The sequence below is a fragment of the Podarcis muralis genome, chromosome 7, assembly GCF_964188315.1.
Source record: "Podarcis muralis chromosome 7, rPodMur119.hap1.1, whole genome shotgun sequence".
NCBI classification, from domain to species: domain Eukaryota; kingdom Metazoa; phylum Chordata; class Lepidosauria; order Squamata; family Lacertidae; genus Podarcis; species Podarcis muralis.
The window spans coordinates 62,292,700-62,308,912 of NC_135661.1; the positions used below are offsets into that span (position 1 = coordinate 62,292,700).

Genomic DNA, 16,213 nt, shown 5'->3' on the forward strand with positions numbered 1-16,213 from the left:
TTTGTAGATGGCCATCATAATCTCCTCTCAGTCTCCTCTTTTCCAGGCTAAACATCCACAGCTCCCTCAAACCGTTCCTCCTAAGGCTTGGTTTCCAGACCTGCGGTCATTTTGGTTGCCTTTCTCTGCACACGTTCCAGCTTGTCAACATCCTTCTTAAACTATGGTACTCAGAACTGGGCACATGGCTCCAGATGGGCATATTAGACAGCAGCTAAGCTAGCACTGTTTTTCCTGACATGCTACTTTGGTAGGTACGTGGATCATTTTAGGAGGAGAGGTGTATTAATCATGCAGTTGCAAAGTGAGCCAGGCCTGGGATGCTTTTAATATGCAACTTGCTGTTTGTCTCACTAGCAGTTGGCAGGGTGTGGATGCAGCTTACCAAGAAGAGAGAGAGGGGAGAGGCAGTGGTGTGGATGGCATGATGCAACAAACCCAATGAGAGTGCCGACTGACTCTGCTAGTGAGTTTGCACTCTCTTGACTATGCTGCCACTTCTCCCCTCTCCCAATTAGCCACAGCAATGCCAGTGACAGAGGGTCAGTGTAAGGGTCCCAGCCCTGTTGACCAGGGGTCAGCAAACTTTTTCAGCAGGGGGCCGGTCCATTGTCCCTCAGACCTTGTGGGGGGCCGGACTATATTTTGAAGAAGAAAAATGAACGAATTCCTGTGACCCACAATACAGCGGTACCTCGGGTTACATACGCTTCAGGTTACATACGCTTCAGGTTACAGACTCCGCTAACCCAGAAATGTTACTTCGGGTTAAGAACTTTGCTTCAGGATGAGAACAGAAATCACGCAGCGGCGGCAGCAGCGGGAGACCCCATTAGCTAAAGTGGTCTTCAGGTTAAGAACAGTTTCAGGTTAAGAATGAATCCAGAACGAATTAAGTTCTTAACCTGAGGTACCACTGTAACCCAGAGATGCATTTTAAATAAAAGCACACATTCTACTCATGTGAAAACACCAGGCAGGCCCCACAAGTAACCAGAGATGCATTTTAAATAAAAGGACACATTCTACTCATGTAAAAGCACACTGACTCCGGGACCGTCCGCAGGCTGGATTTAGAAGGCGATCCGGGCCCCGGGCCTTAGTTTGCCTACCCATGCTGTTGACCTCTACTAGCCAGCGTGGTGTCCTCCAAACACTCCTAGGTGTGAGGAGGTGGGGATGTTGCAATCCCATCATTCAGTTTCTTTGTAAGATATTGGCAGGAGCAAAATCAGCCTCTACATGATCAACGTAGATGCAAGAGCATCGCAGAGTTTTAGGAAACATCTCTGATTTACACACTCACACACTGAATAGAGTGTAAAGTGCACTCTTTAAAAAGACATCTCCTTCCCATTTTTATTTCCAAGCCTGAAATGCAGCAGAGGCTTTTCACAAACAAGCAAAAGAGCAGGAGCAATTTCCCATGTTTTCAGCTGGCTGGCTTGGGGCAGAGGGTCCTGGAGATTGTGAGGCTTTGCTCATTTCCAGAAGCATTTGAAAATCTACCTCCTGCTGCTCTTCAACTCATTTCCCTCTTAATTGCGACAAATAACTTCCTGTTACAAGGAACAACAGGGGCAAGAGTGGAGCATTCCAATAAATCTAAATTCTGTTTATACTTCAGAACGGTGTTTGATGCAAGGAGGCTGCAGCATAAAAAAAAAACAACCAGCAACTCCAGCTGCGAGACTTTCCCTCTTTTTTTGGGGGGGGGGGGGATTATGCAGGCCCGTGCCTCAGTTGCTGTGAACCAGAGAAGGCGCCACTGAAATCAACCAACCGCTTCTGTGTATGCTTTGTGCCACGGGGTGAGGGGTAGATGGTAACTGGCAAGATGGTCAGAAGATCATGCTCAAGTCATCAGCAAGTAAGGAGAGATCCAGTTTGGTGTAGTGGTTCGGATGACAAACTTGGACCCAGGTTCACATCTCTCCTTGACCACAAAGCCTGCTGGGTGACCTTGAGTCACACCCTCACTCCTTTCAGTCTAACTTGCCTAATAGGGCTTTTGTGAAGGCAGAATGGGATGCAGGGCCCTGTGTGCCAGCCTTGGCACCAGATCAGGCCCCTCCAAGCAACTTTATATGGATCTGCCACCCAGCTCAATGCATACACGCCAAGGACATCCTGGTTTTGTTTTTCATTTCTTTCACTTTCTTTGTCCACTGAAAATTTTCAATAAAATATAAATACGCAAATCAATAAAAAGAGATTCCTGCACAGCAGGTGGTTGGACTATATGTGTATTTATTTTTCTATTTATTTATGGGAATATTTACAAACCATCAGCTCCTAAAATATGTCAAGGTGGTATACATCGTATAGCTCTATAAAAAGACTTCTGCATTCTAAAATTATGCCGCAGAAATGTAGTGCCACATGGGGCTTGAATCTTTTCTGCGTATTATACATATATGTATTTTTTGTATATAATTAGTTGGGGGAGGGTAAAAAAAACTTTACAATGGACAAACAGCTTGGACATAAGTGGACACCCAGTTCAAGGGGTGGCCCGATCCTCAGTCCACAGACCATGGATAAATCCACTTAAAATGGCTTCCACCTCATCGCTACTTGCCTCTTTTCCCCAGAAGTCTCACCAATTGCCTTTTTTCATTTCCAGAACTGCTTCCTTATCGCTGGGGAGGAAAAGGATCTTCCTGGTTAAGGATATCCGGTCTCCTGGGGATATGAAAGGAACTGATCTTTAGGAACTAGCTGGTGAGTTATAAACCCTTTCTTTCTTTCTTTCTTTCTTTCTTTCTTTCTTTCTTTCTTTCTTTCTTTCCTTCCTTCCTTCCTTCCTTCCTTCCTCTGACGATGACAGTGGTGCGCTAATTCAGGGGTGGAGAACTGTTTCTGCCCAAGGACCATATTCCATTCTGGACAACCTGCTAGGAGCCACAGACAAAAGGGGGCAGAGCTAGAGGCAAAAGTGGGAAGAGCAACAAAATGTAAATTTTACCCACATACACTGGGCTAGTTTCTACAGTCTCACATCCAGTCAGGCAAGCAAGAAGCATTGAGAGCTGAGGGACACATTCCAGCCAGACAACACTCAAGGAAGGATGCAAAGCAGGGCAGGTGAGGGCTGTGGCTCAAGAAGGTGTGTGGCCTGGTGAAAGCCTCAGGGGCCAGACAGAGAGGCCTGGAGTGCCACATTTGGACCCTGATCCTGAGATTTCCGATCCCTGTTCTGTGTTTCCCAGCTGACCTTAATCATGGGACATCCGAATCCCACTGAGCTGTCCTGGAGATACTGAGCAACAAATGTCATCTCACAAAGGGTCAAGTCCAGAGACTGATAATGCTGGGTCAAAATGTTAAAGTACCCAGATCTTCTGTAAGAGGACTGGAGCTTCAAGGGAGCAACTAATACCTGCTGCAAGAAAATATTGTGGTGTATATTTATTTCCAAGCAGAAGTACTCCTGTTCAGGATTCTTGCCAGTCAGCCTTGCCCTCCTCTAGGGTAACATAAGCAATGGTAACCAACCTGATGTCTTCCAGAGGTTGCACTATCAACATTAGCATTTGCAGTTCTCAGGAACGATGGGAGCTGTAGTCCAACATCTGAAGACCACTAATGAATAGGTTAATAGGTTATTGTATTTTAGTGTTCTGTTGGAAGCCGCCCAGAGTGGCTGGGGAAACCCAGCCAGATGGGCGTGGTATAAATAAATAAATAAATTGTTGTTGTTGTTGCTGTTGCTGTTGCTGTTGCTGTTGCTGTTGCTGTTGCTGTTGCTGTTGCTGTTGTTGTTACTTTATAAAAAATAAAAATAAAAAATCCATACTTCAGCAAACTTCAGGGTACCTCTAAGGATGTCAATATTTCCCTGTTATTTCTATTAAAGGGAGAAATGTTTTGGCAGATCTTGCAGGAGGGTGGACAAGACTGGGAAGGAAGATTACAAGAGTGATGAGGGGAGCAGATAAAGCAGGGACAAGTGGGTGGATAGAGAGCCAGAATCAGGATGTTGCTCAAAGAAAGACCCAATGCTCACCTGGAACTATTCTGACGCAGGAGTGGGGCTGTGGGCCAACATTTACAGGAGGCCAGGACAGCATTCAGAGCTAGGTTCAAAATAGTGGCTGGAGTGGGAGATAAAGCCACATGTAAAATGATGTCTTAGGGTGAAATTATTGCCTGCAGAACCCATCAACTGTACACTGGAATGACCTGCATATATCAGTTCCAGCAAGCATTTTTTATTTTATAGTTGATTTAAACTGATTTTATCTCTGCTGTATCTTTATTAACCTTATTTATTTATTTTAAAAAATTGTTTACTGCCTGCTCATTTAAGTTACTATATTGTAATATATAAGAGCACAATAAAACCCCAAACACCATAAAAACAATGCAAGATAATCATTTGAATGACTGGCTAATCAAGAAAGTGGAACTGGCATTGGCCTATCAGCATGAAAGGGCCTCTGAGAGATGTCTGAAGGTTAGCTAGCTGAATCTCTGCCAGGAGAGTATTCCACAGGTGACATTTAATGCCTGATTTCTCACTGAAGCCAGTCCGGCCTCTGCAACACAGAGAACGATAAACAGTGCTCCTTCGGATGATCTCAGTGATCAGGCTGGGGGTGGGGAAGGGCTCAGGAGATCCTTGAGGTATCCTGGGCCCAAGTTGTCCATGTCTTTGTATATCTACACAACAGCCTTGAATCTGGCTCCGTAGCAGATGAGCAGTCATGAGCAGATGTTTTAGCAAAGGTGTTGCGTGATGTCAGCCATCTTCTCCCATCAGCAGTCTGGCGGCTGCATTCTGCGCTAGTTGGAGCTTCCATCCCAGGCCCACAGGAAGCCACACAGAGAGCACATTGCAGTAGTACAATCTTGAGATTACCAATGCACAGAATACAGTGGCCAGTTTATTCCATTGCAGGATAATGAACACCACTTAGAGACTACCATTTTCAGACTACAGTGTTAAGCCAGTATATGGTTGAAATAATACATCTGTATATGTGTTACCATAATTCAGTGAGGCTTCTGGCAGTATAATTTTAGAAGAGAGGAGAGAGCTATTTTGCTATTATTACCATAACATCAAACAAAATGGGGACATAGTTGAAAAATTGGCATCCTCCTGGTGCAAACTAGAGGAAATTTCCTAACCATTGAAAGTGGGCAAGAGGAGACCAGCTTTTTTTCTTAGACATTTCAGGTCAAGACTTACCAAAAGAGAAGAAACTTTTTATGTATGCTACAACTGCAGCTAGGATACTGCTAGCCCAAAGATGGAAAAGTGACGAAATACAAACTAAAGAATAATGGCAAGAAAAATTGATGGAATATGCTGAAATGGCGAAGCTAACAGAAAGACTTAGAGAAAAAGACAGTAGAGATTTTAAAAAAGATTGGGAACCATTTATGTTGTATCTACAGAAACAATGTAAAGAAATGGACTCACTAGCAGGGTTTGAGTAAACACTTACAATTAACAAAATAAAGTTGGAAATTACAATAGGATGTTAAAATAATAAGAGCATAACAATATTTAATATAAAGGAATTGAACATTAAGATATAATAAAGCAAGCAGGAGAAGTTAATATGTAAAAAAACCGGAAGAGGAAGTTGAGGGAAGTCGGGAGGGGAGGGGAGGGGAAAATAGGGGGATTGTATTTCTTTTTTGTTATTTGTTATGTTGTTACTATGGTAAACATGTAAAACTCGATAAAAATCATTATTTAAAAGAAAGAAAGAAAGTCGGCAACAGGAGCCCAATGGAAAGTGAGATGTTCAGATTTAGCTCATGGTTAAATTTTTTGGGAGACAGGCAAGACAGAATCTTTTTGTATTTTGTCACCTCATTATTTTGGAAGGGGTGACCTGCAGCTGACTGAAGCTCAAGGATGAGCAATGCTGAAGAAGGCAACTGCAACTGGTATTTCATTTTGAAAGGCATCTGCAGATCTGTTTTTCTGCGAGATGCTTTTAGTAAGGCTTTATTATCCTAATTTCTACGGAGAATGGTTTATTGGATTTAAATATGGGATTTTAATGAGGTTGTAACATTGTGATTATTTTGATTCTATGGCTTCTCGATTGAGTGGCTGTATTTTATTGTTGCAAATCTCCTTAGGCGTCTTTTTTTAATAAGTAGGAAAATCTACGACGTAGAATCATAGAACTGTAGAGCTGGAAAGGCCCCTGGGGGTCATCTAGTCCAACCGGCTGCTATGCAGGAATCTCAACTAAGGCTTCTATGACAGATAGCCATAGTAGATAGCTTGATGGCAATTTCAGCCCTGTGTGTGGTAGCAGCAAAAATGCACTTTCTTTTAACTGGCTAATTGGTCAATTAACTGATTAAACTGAACTATATATGCAAGCAATGAAAACATCTACCTTTCGATGATGCTGAAAGGTGTGAGAGATAGCTCAATTTTGTCTTGATCCCCAACCCAGGCTCCTTGCACTGCCCTGAGGAAAATACAGGGAGACAGGAAATACAGCAGGTAGACTCTCTCCCTGGGCCTTTCCCTTGTAAGAGCTCCCTCACTTCCTCAGACTCAGAGGACAAGCCCCCAGGGTAGAAATCAGTGCCAGCAGAATTAGACAAGCGCCCTTTAAGTCAGCACAGTCAGCCCCTCAAGGACACAGGGCCAACTGCAGTAGAGGCCTTTTCAGCCAATATGAAGCCTTGACACCATCAGCTCTTGGCTGAGACAACATCCTCCATATCCCAGTTAGCTGTGTCCACTGGGAGCTCATTAGGGCCTGCCCTTTCCTGATGACACCTGCTTTGATGAGGCCCTCTTTATTGATTCCACTTCCTCTAGAAGCTGAGCCTCGAGCCTCAATAGGTCAGGGAAACTTACAGCTACAATCTTTAGAGCCTCCATTGGAATTTCAGGATGTGGTACTTTTGGGAGGAACATCCAAACGTTCTGCCAAGGCTGACGGTAACTGGAGCCATGGGCTCTGTGTGCAAATGATCCCTGATTCAGCCCCCAGAAGGTCCGGTTAAAGGGCTTCAGGCAGCAGAACTGGTACTGATCTGGGTGTATACTGGAAAATACCTGAAGATCATGGAGCCTCTGAGCATGTGCAAAGTGATCTTCTGACATCATGTGCTTTGGGTCTAAGGAGGCGGTGTGGGTGGGTTGAGGGGTGAGTGGGTGGGTGGGTGTTTCAACCCTTCTTTTGCTCTGCAGATTAAGATCTTGCCCTAAAGCTGGCTGCATCTCTGGCTGGCTCCCAGCCCCTCCCTACATCCCAAGGTGGATGCATCCCCTCAGGTGCCTTCCAATTGCTAACACAGCGGGTGCTGTTAGGCAAAGCCTTCTAGCCATGGGGTGCCTGACAATGAGCAGAATGTTCCTCCTGCTAAGCACCATAAGGTCTACAGCACCCGTGGGAAATTAATGCTTGTCGGCAATTGGTGGAGGGCCCATCTATCAACCCACCCACCCCAAAGCCCCACAGCCATTGGTTACAAGCTCCCCTACTCCCCCACCAAGTTGGATTTGGCACCACCCACCCATAATGCCCCAAACCCAAAGTGGGTGCTTAGCTTGGCAGCGGGGGGGGGGGCTGGTTTCTCCCTGTATAAGCAGATATAAAAGCACGGGGTGGGGGGAGTTCTTTGTAATGACAATTATCCTCGACCATGTTGTCCTGGGCCCTCCATTATGTGGGCGTCAGGTTCCCAGTGGTGGTAATTATTCCTGCCTTCGACAGCACAATATTAAGACTTGATGATCTTGCTGTTGGTCTGTGCATTTAACAAGTTCCATTTGGCTGAGAAACTCCAGCTCCTCTTTCTTATAAATCCTCTTGCCTGGAACCATTAACTGACTTGACTCCCTGCTTTTTCCCTCCCTGCTCTGGATTCAGAATTACTTTTTTTTTTTTCTGGACTTCTCCAACAGCGTCCCACTTGGGGATCTGTTATACTAAGCTTTATTATCTTGAAATACGAGTAGCCTCAGGGCTCGGGTACACACCGAGATACAAACGGAAGGAATCGTCTCATATTGCATTGTATCTTCCTCGGAAGCAGCTGTTCCTGTTGTTGCTACTTGGCTAGGCAGAGCATGGAACCAATCCAGGCTAGCTATTGCTGCCTATATTTCCCTGGTGCCTAAGTAGCTATGCTGTGAGACGTGCCACTAAACAAGAAGTGCATTGTGAATTAGATTGTCTTCTTGGTTTTGAATGAACTAACATTTGAAGTGTCAGAGGCAAGGTTGTGAGTCACACAGAGCTGTTCTTCAGGCTGACATGTTCAAAGGGAGAAATGAAGAAACAGCATCATTAAAATGATATTTTTATTTGTCTGATGCTTTTCAGGGCAAAGAGATTAGATCATTAGGGTGTGTCATTTTAGGGGGTGAAACTTAATTTTTTGCAAATTTCTGCAGAGAGGGTTCTTTAAAATATGTTTTGGGGTATGAGGGATTCAAATGTGCCATTATTTTTATTACTGGGCAACATTTCGCTTGGTAAGTATAAGTTTGATTAAGCAGCAAATAAACTGCTCCCGGAAAACCAAATAATTTAAATTCTGCCTTCTGAAAGTGTCAGGTAATATAAAATATGTATAATATGTAAATAAAAATAACATTAATTTCTTTTTAATGATTTCTATGCAATTTTACACACATTTTAATTACCAGGCAAAACTAAATTATAGTAATTTTACCATCTTTTGAATTCCCAAGCCATGTTACAACTTTTTAGCACCTCTCATTTTTGGAATTTGAAACTGAAAAATTCAACATGCCCTATTCTTGCTGAAAACTCATTTCTTCATGGCTCACTAGTATTATGGCTAATATTTCAGTTTAGTGCCTTGAATGTTCCTGTATGTGCTGTAAACTGCTTAGAGGTGTTCTGTTTTGGTTAATTAAGCAGTATATAAATCGTGCCAAATGAAAATAAAGTTGTTTTAAAGTGCTGATTTAATGAATTTGCATTTTAGGTTGTTGTGAACTACCCTGGAATGTTGCTTTTTTTTTAGTAGAAGGCAGCATAACTACGTTTTAAACAAAAAAGAATAAAACAAAAACAAAAGTCCACACAATTGGGCTTACTTACAGAAGGCTTTTCCTGCCTGTGATAGATTGAGCTTTCCAGGCTAGGTTTGGGAAACTTTCAACCCTCCAGTTGCTGCTGGACTACAGTTTCCACCATCTATTACTATTGGAAATGCTGGATGTGGTTGGGGGGAAACTGTGCTCCCAACAAGATCTGATGAGCCAAAGTTCCCACAGGCCTGGTCAAGATCAAACTGCAGCCTGTTCAAAGCCTCAGCCAACTCCAGGCAACTGGTGAAGCAACATCTAGTCGCCCTGCTTGTGTGTTAGCACCCAGCCTGCGCTCCACTTGGAGCTGTCTCAGGTCCTGTATCCAACACTTGCATCTTTCAGATGTTCTGCTTGAGCCCGAGCAGTTGCTGATGCCTAAGCTCCCAAATGAAACTTGGCTTGTGCTTGCACCTCACCCCAGCTATGTTCACTGCATGGAACATGCAGGGCCATGATAATTGGGGAACATACCCTAGGAGTCTTTCAGATTAAACTGATAATCTTTGTTGGATGGTGGCAAAATATACCATGCCTTCCTGAGAGAGAAACTTTCCAGGTGGCATGAACACTAGATAAAATCATAGTCTTACTTGTGAACTAGAAGAGCAGCGAGAGCTGTCTTTATTTTCTTCCAGGTCTCCCCTCCACAACCATGTACTCCCCTCTTTTTCATACACTTTCCATCTTCTATTTCACACTGATTTTGCCCCCACTTCCAAGTTCCTAATCCTTTGAAAAGATGCATTTGTTCAAAGAGATCAGCATGTGGAAATTTGCATTGAAGATGTTGATTTTGATAACCTTGGCACAGAATATAGAATATATATAATTCATACATACATACATGCATATATACACAGAGAGAGATAGAGACATATATTAAGTACACAAGAATATTGCCTCTATAAATTCGTCCTTTAATTTCTTATGAAGCTGATTTAGGTCAGCCTGCTTTAAAGGTTTCAAAGACAGATGAAGTTTCTTAAACAAGTTAGCTCAAGAGAAAGGAAACTGTGCTGTCCTGTGTCCAAGATGACCTCCAATTTTATCATTTTCTGGAGGGAATTCTCGACAGAAGGAATGGTAGGGACTGTTCAACCATCAGGACAGGTTTATTAATGTGTTTGGCATCCCTTGTCCTACCCCAGCGTCATAATCACCTGACAAGCCTACCTGCAGGGTAAGGGACACTCAGTCCTTTCATTTTAAAGGGGAGGAAATATATGCAGTGTCTCTAAACCCAGACTAAAACAGACACAAAATAAAGAATAGACCTTGAAACAGGACGGATGATGTGGTGGTGGTGGGTTGTGAGGGGGAAGAAGGAGGTTCTGCATCTTCACACACACACACACACACACACACACACACACACACGTTTAATCAGGGCTTCTAAACACTAATTGAACTTGCTGTTGGATAAGGGGATGGGGAAGGAGGAGGTGCTATGTCTCTTCCCCACCCCATCCCAAACACGTTTTAATTAATGTTCGAACCCACTGGATGCTGATTCACCAGCATGTTCCTTGAGGGGATGTGCTGGTGAAGCAGACCCCTTCAGAGAGCAGGACTGAAAGTTCAATCCTGCCAGACACTGCTTCTGACCAGAGCTTCTGCATGGGCCAATCCCAGCCAGGCTTCTATTCAGCATTAAATTTAAATCCAGTGCCAAAGGCAAGCCCTGCTTGCAACAGGAATGCAATCCACTCCTGGTCCTTTGAAGCTGAATCACCTGGTGCCATATGACCTGGCAAAAGTGCCCTGTGGAGGCTGGATCTAGTTCCCCAGCCCTGCACTGACTGGCAGCAGTTCTCCAGGGTTTCAGGCAGTGGCCTGTCCCAGTCCTACCTGAAGATGCCAGGGGTCAAACTTGCAATCTTCTGCATGCAGATTATATGTTCTGCTACTGAGCTACAGCCTTGCTTCTATTCCTACAGCCCTCTCTAGCTCATTGGTGACCTCTTGCCTAAGAGGACACAAAACTCTGGAGCCTTTCTATGATGGATCTACCAAGTCTAAGAGAGAAAATATCTTCCCTACTTTGGGAAGTCTTAACTCCAAGGTGCAGGCGGTTTCTTGTTTTTCACCCGGTTGTTAGAAATCCTGCTGGCAACACTAAGGAGGAAATGAATTTTTCATGTGGTTTTAAAATATTGATTGTTTTACTGGAGCACTAAATAAAAACAGAAAGGCTTCTGTGGGAATCTGACATTTGGGAATACTGTGGTTTCTTTCTTATATTCTCCCAGAACAGTGTAACAGGGCTGTGGCATATTAGAGGACTAGGTGCCACAACTAACACACCAGTCCCTCCCTGTGATCAGTGTCTGGAGGGCCACAGTTTCCACACTCCTGGTTTTTATTTTGTTGGGTGATATCCAAGGGAACTCAATCCAAGGGAACTGTAAGAAGCTAAAGAAGGCCACTTACACCCTCCATTAAAAAGAATCAAGGGGGCTGTGGGATAAGGAGAGCACATGAAGTTTGCACTAGGCCGAAAGCAGTGATGCTTAAGAACATAAGAAGAGCCTTGCTTCTGCATCAGGCTAAAAGCCCATCTAGTCCACCATCTTGTTTTCACAGTGGCCCAAAGGGGAAGCCTGCAATGCAATGATACTCTCCTCTCTTGTGATTCCCATCAATAGTATTCAGAGACATACTGCTTCCAAACGTGGAGCTAGAACATACTTATCATGACTAATAGTCGCTGATAGCCACCACAACATCTAGTGGGAGTAAATTCCATAGTTTTAACTTTTAGCCCCAACCATTGGCTAGGCTGGCTGATGGTGTCCAACCATGTTTGGATGGACAAAAGTTCCCCATCCCTGCTGTAGACCTTCATGGTGTCTGAACTCTGCTGCTGCCTTGTGGCAGGGCCACCTCAGCTATTATGCTCCATCCCTACTTCTGGCCCCCAGCCTTCCTTCACCCTTTAACTTATTGCTTCCCATTTGCTGCCTGAGCTCCCCAAAGTCAGCTCCTGATGTCAGCAAGTTCAGGCACTGCCTAGGACCTCTATGGGGACAAAGGGCCTGTTGCCCTAAGCGCACAGCTGCCGTTGCATGGCAGAGAGCACGGGAGGCGGTTGGTGGTGTAACAGAGTCCTTAGTTTGCAGAGAATTAGGGGAGGCTTTGCCCTGAAGGCTCCTTGAATCCCAGAGCTGGCATTCATGTGCTGAGCCGCCCAGATAGGCGTCTCCCTTGCACTTCAGGTCGTCAGGGGATGACAGCTCAGCGCCAACATCTTTATGAGAAAATTGCAAGGCTCCCTCACCCACACAATCCCCAGGCCCGACTTTGTTTATTACATCTAATTTGTCTGCACAAAAGCTGGCTCACTGCATAATGACAGGCTTGGTTGGCTGTTGTGACTTTCTGATTTTCTTTCTTTTCTTTTTTTCCGACCCCCCTCCCTTAACTTTTTAATATATTTTTTGCTGTAGCAGTTGCAATATTTAAAGCTGTTCCACCAAGTTATGGGGGTTGCATGTGCGTGCTGTTATTTATTTTATGCCAACTGATGGATTTCCCCATTCTTCTTAGCTCTTGCTATCACTACTACTTTTAGTAGTAGTTAATTTAGACCACATTCACACCATGCATTTGAAGCTGTATGATATCACTTCAAACAGTCACAGCTTTCTCCAAAGTACTCTGGGAGCTGTAGTTTGTTAAGGGTGCTGAGAATTGTTAGGAGACACCCTATTCCCCTCCCAGAGCTACAGTTCCCAGATGGGTTTAACAATCAATCCATCTTTGCAAAGAACTCTGGGAATTGGAGTTCTGGGAGAAGAATAGGGAGTCTCCTTACAACTCTCAGCACCCTTGACAAACTACACTTCCCAGGATTCTTTGGGGTAAACTGTGTATTCAAAGCAGTATCATGGTGGTTTAAATGTATGGTGTACATGCCACTTAATGCCATAACAAGGCTTCTAAGGCTTCTAAATAGTTTATTTTTAAAAAAAACAATTACACAAGCATTAAAATGTAAACATCCATAATTAAAATGCACAATAAAACAGTCCCATTAAAATATAAACCTGGAGAGGTGAAGAGAAGCTTGCAAACTGGATGCTTATTTAAAGGGACTTCTTCTTCTTAAGGGTATTCCAAAGCCTTGGGCCATCTGACTAATGGTTCCATCCTGTAATGCTGCTCCCTGCAGCTCTGTTATTTCAAGTGCATTGCAAACCCTGACATTGCCAGGGATCAGAGATGGCAAAGAAAAGCTACCAATTTTCAATCTGCGGGCGTCCAGCACTGCAGCCTCCTGGCAAGAGGCAATTTATCCTTCATCTAGTCTAGTCTGGGAGCTGGAGAGCTTGTTCCCTTGCAAGGAACCCTGAACCTCTGTGTGTCTCCTGTAAATGGGGCAGGGGCTTGTCATGCAGAGAAACAGCTTCTGAAATTCTTCTTGTTCAAAGGAGGACAGGAGCACAATAACTAAACTGCAGCCCAGGTGTATACATTCAACAGAGCAGCTGAAAAGTATTTTCTCCTAAGCATTCTACTCTAAAAATGCCCAGTAGGGACAGATGAATCTGTTCATTTTGGTTTTCTCCATATCTCATTTTTTCCAAACTCAAATTCAGTTCTCTGCATTTCCTCAGCAATTATCCCCCCCCCCCCCGCTTTTTAATCCTCATGGAAATTCATCAGCACTTCCGTGAGAATTTCTCCTAATAAACACATTTCTGTATGCAATCTTGATTAATAAACACATTTTTGCAAGCAATTTCCCCAATATAATGCATTGTGGTATGTAATCTTGTGTGTTATTTTTCACTAATATGTGCATTTTCATGCACGCTTTTCAAGTAGATAACTGCATTGCAAAGTTTGAAGAAGTATGAATTTTGAAGGATAGCTGTGTTTCAGTTTGCATATTGTGAGAAGTCCTAATTAGGTGGTTTCAAATTAAAATGCAAACAAAAGCAAATTTCTTCCCTCACCCCATTATTCTCCAGATAGCTGCTGAAGATTTCCCATCTTTATTTGACATCATACAATATCAGATTTCAATATTTGGCAAGATATAATGGCAGACAAATGAGGTGGAGTTTCTGCCTGTACTGATTAATATCTAGTGGCTCAATCACATGAGAAAGCAGTCACTTGAGAAGTCAGGGCACGATGAACTCAGGGAGGACTATAGCTCTGTGGCAGAGTGCATTCCTTACACCAGGGGTGGGGAACCTCTGACCCACAGGTCAAACATAGCTCATGAGGCCATTGAGGGGAAGCACATGCCCACATGTCCTATACCCGACATCATACATGCTGTCAGGTATGGGGAAGATAAGGGTGGTGCTCCATAGGAACGATCAGGAATGGACTCCAGATTGCTTTAAGCAGACTTCATCATGCTCCTTTGGACTGGAGCAAGACTTGCTCCCAACGAACCATCATCTTTTCAGCTAGGAATACCCAACATGGTGCCTTCCAGTTGTTGTTGGACTGCAAATCCCATCAACGCTTACCACTGGCTATGCTGGTTGCAAATGATGGGAGTTGTTACCCAACATTTTCTGGAGGGCACCACATTGGCTACCCCTGTTGCAGCCTATTTAAGAATATTTATATCCTGTCTTCCCCATAAAATGTCCAAGGTGGCTCACAAGGAGCAATAAAAAGGACATCTAAGCAATAACAGCAAGAGAAGATGACAAAAGACAGCTGGCAAAATAGCTTAAAAACAAGAATTCGTGTGCCAGAGGGAGCTAAAATTAACAGCAGGCCAGGCCAAATGCCTGTCTAAAGAAAGGAAGGCCTTTATAGAGTGCCAAAGTGTAAGTGCAGCCACTGAAAAGGTCCTATGTCCCACCTGCAGAGGCTGATGGTTTACACAAACTGCATCAGTCGATAATCTTAATACATAGTCATAGGTGAGAATATGGCCAAAGCTCAGTAATAAAACACATGCTTTGCATGCAGAACATCCTGGGTTTGATACCATAGGGCAGGCATAGGCAAACTCGGCCCTCCAGATGTTTTGGGACTACAACTCCCATCATCCCTAGCTAACAGGACCAGTGGTCAGGGATGATGGGAACTGTAGTCCCAAAACATCTGGAGGGCTGAGTTTGCCTATGGCTGCCATAGGAACAAAGAAAGCTGCTTTAGATTTAGTCAGACCATTTGTCTGTTTAGCTCAAAAAAAAGAAGTATCCAACCTTTCCTTGATGATTGTCCTCATCCTCTGTCTTCTTCAATACTAACATGTTAGAAACCAACTTGAAAACCTCGTGCTCAACCCAATCACTTACCACACCCAATAGCATGCCATCACTTACCCTGGCACTCCAGCAGATAGCATCATTGCTGCTGCCCTGAAAACAGTATGAGTGCTGTGCTCCCATAGGGGAGCTCAGTATTGTCTACACTGACACACAGCAACTCTCCATGGTTTCCAGCAGGGGACATTCCCTACCCAAAAACACCAAGGATTGAACCTGGGTCCTTCTGCATGCAATGCAGATGTTCTACTAAAAGGCCCATGCCTTTTAATGGGATCCATAGGACTGCAGATTCTACAGAAGACTAATGGAGCCTTATGATTCGATTCAGGCCATTATCTGCTCAGATCAAATCAGGTGAATCCACTTTGAGATCTGAGTTCTGCAGGTTCCTTTTCCATCCCAATTACACTCCAACAACACCCTGAAGCGCCATTTTAGCTACCCCCTAGGGTAGGCAGTGCTGAGCTAGATGAACCAATGGTCTGACTTGGATGATATAAGGCAGCTTCCTAAGGCCATCCTTTAAGTGTCATATTAGACTTCAAAGGCCATGAGCGTCACTTTGAATGGGCCCCAGAAATGACTCAGAAGTCAATGCAAGTGAGGCTCATATTCTTGATAACTGGCTCTGTTCAAGAATCTATAACCACTGGATTCTGGAGAGCTGAAGTTTCTAGGTAGCCTCACATGGAGTGTGTTGCAGTAATCCAGTCAGGTTGTAATGAAAGCATGGGTCACCATGATCAGATCTGCCTTTTCCAGGACCAGACATGGCTTCCAGGCACCATCATTCACTTCTAGCCATGGACATCAACTGGGCAAGGTTCAAAACTGCATCATTTCCCACCTGAAATGTGAGGCTAATGCTACTGCCCTACATGCCAAGCGTATGAGCAGGTCAGCTATACAGCAA

General features: G+C 44.0%; 1 protein-coding gene across 2 annotated transcripts in view; it reads left to right on the forward strand.

The window, feature by feature from the left end:
• Positions 1-16,213, forward strand: part of DLGAP3 (DLG associated protein 3) — a 175,658-nt gene that overhangs the window by 115,929 nt on the left and 43,516 nt on the right. For both annotated transcript variants that reach the window (XM_028738968.2, XM_077931929.1), the window contains exon 2: positions 2,627-2,724. The gene's annotated coding sequence lies outside the window, so the exon portion shown is untranslated. The remainder of the gene's footprint in view (positions 1-2,626; positions 2,725-16,213) is intronic.